This window comes from Protomyctophum parallelum (assembly GCF_964188405.1).
Source record: "Protomyctophum parallelum genome assembly, chromosome: 11".
Taxonomy (NCBI): Eukaryota; Metazoa; Chordata; class Actinopteri; order Myctophiformes; family Myctophidae; genus Protomyctophum; species Protomyctophum parallelum.
The window spans coordinates 52,181,859-52,184,358 of NC_139707.1; positions in this window are offsets into that span (position 1 = coordinate 52,181,859).

Sequence of the window (2,500 nt, forward strand, 5' to 3'; positions counted from 1 at the left end):
CAGAGACAGAGACAGAGAGACAGAGACAGAGACAGAGACAGAGAGAGATCTATGTTAAGGTGTGTGAATGTGTGAATGTGTGAATGTGTGAATGTGTGAATGTGTGAATGTGTGAATGTGTGAATGTGTGAATGTAATGCACAATCCATGTAAAGGACCTTGGATAAAGGCGCCAGATGCCAGGCCCTGCAGGAAAAAGTAGTGTTTTTCCCATAGGCATTTCAGAAAGTGTTTATTTAAAGACCTTGTAAGCGTCGTACGAAGCCAACTCTTGTCGTGACAAATCATGACAACAAACACAATATTTTGGACCAAAACAATAATTACAAGGTGTGTAATGTGTTTTCTTCTTCTTCAGATTATTTGTTCAGCCCGAAAAATTGTCTCTGTTGTCATGATTTGTCACGACAAGAGTTGTCTTTGTCCGCGGCGTATAGAGGTCTTTAAATAAATACTTTCGGAAAAGGCTATGAGGAAAATAAACAGGGATTCGCCCCCTCAAGTCTCTCGAGGGGGCGGGGGGGGCTCTATATAAATGCACCATTTACCATTTAAAGGACCACTTCACCACTTTTCAACCTATCTTCATATAATAGGTCCTCACTAATGATCATGAAAAAATGGCGCAATTCATTTCTACTCGGCCTGTGTCTCATAGGAGGGCTGTGGGCAGTTCAAGAGAGACAGCCTGTTTGTGGAGCGAAGCCCGCAGTCTTCTGACGTCTGGGCACGGTCCGATATGCATAGGAATTATGATCCGTACGTCCTTGTCATCATAGATATGCATAGGAAGTATGATCCGTATGTCCTTGTCATCATAGATATGCATAGGAAGTATGATCCGTACGTCTTTGTCGACATACAGTTGTGATCAAAAGTTTACATACGTTTGTAAAGGACATATTGTCATGATAGTCCTGACTTTCCAATAATTTGTTCAACTCTTATTTTTCTGTGATAGGTTGATTGGAGCAAATACTTGTCATACAAAAAAATCTTGAATTTATTTGTATTTTTATGAATGTTTAAGGGTTTTCTGAAAATGTGACCAAATCTGCTGGTTCATAAATATACATACAGAAATTATATTATGTCCCATGGTCATGTAGAAAGTTGTGTCAATCAAATTAGCTTTGTGGCATGGCCTCTTAACTTAAACTGAGTGATTATGATCGACTACTTCTGGTGTGTTCACTTCTCTGAGCCTTATTTAGGTCTCGTTTGGTCACAACCCACAAACAATAAAATGGGAAAGTCAAAGGAGCTCAGCATGGATCTGAAAAAGCGAATAATAGACTTAAACAAGTCAGGAAAGTCACTTGGAGCCATTTCAAGTCAGCTACAGGTCCCAATATCAACTGTGCAAACAATTGTTTAAGTATAAACTGCATGGCACAGTTGTGTCAATGCCACGATCAGGTAGAAAGCGCAAGCTGTCACCTGCTGCTGAGAGAAGATTGGTCAGGATGGTCAAGGGTCAACCGAGAACCACCAAAAAGGAAGTCTGCAATGAGTTAGGTTCTGCTGGAACACAGGTGTCAGTGTCCACAGTCAAGTGTGTTTTACATCGTCATGGGCTGAGAGGCTGCCGTGCAAGAAGGAAGCCCTTGCTCCAGAAGTGACACCTTAAGGCTCGACTGAAGTTTGCTGCTGATCACATAGACAAAGACATGGCCTTCTGGAGGAAAGTTCTGTGGTCAGATGAAACAAAAATGTAGCTGTTTGGCCACAATGACCAGCAATATGTTTGGAGGCGAGAGGGTGAGACCTTTCACCCCAGGGAACACCACACCTACTGTCAAGCATGGTGCTGGTAGTATTATTCTCTGGCCCTGTTCCGCTGCCAATGGAACTGGTGCTTTACAAAGAGTAAATGGAATAATGAAGAAGGAGGATTACCTCAAAATTCTTCAGGACAACCTCAAATCACCAGCTAGAAGTTTGGGTCTTGGGCGCAGATGTGTGTTCCAATAAGACAATGACCCCAACGCACGTCAAAAGTGGTAAAGGAATGGCTAAATCAGGCTCGAATTAAGGTTTTAGAATGGCCTGCCCAAAGTCCTGACATAAACCCCATCGAGAACATGTGGAGTTGTGGACAGTGCTGAAAAAACAAGTCCTATGCCAGAAAGCCAACAAATTTAGATGAACTGCACCAATTCTGTCAAGAGGAGTGGTCAAAGATTCAGCCAGAAGCTTGCCAGAAGCTTGTGGAACAATGTGGATGGGTACCTAAAGCGTCAAATTGGGGTGAAAATGGCCAAATGGGACATGCAACCAAATATTAGCATTGCTGTATGTATTCTTTTGAAACCAGCAGATTTGGTCACATTTTCAGAAAACCCTTAAACATTCATAAAAATACAAATAAATTCAAGATTATTTTTGTATGACAAAGAAGTATTTGCTCCAATCAACCTATCACAGAAAAATAAGAGTTGAACAAATTATTGGAAAGTCAGGACTATCATGACAATATGTCCTTTACAAACGTATGTAA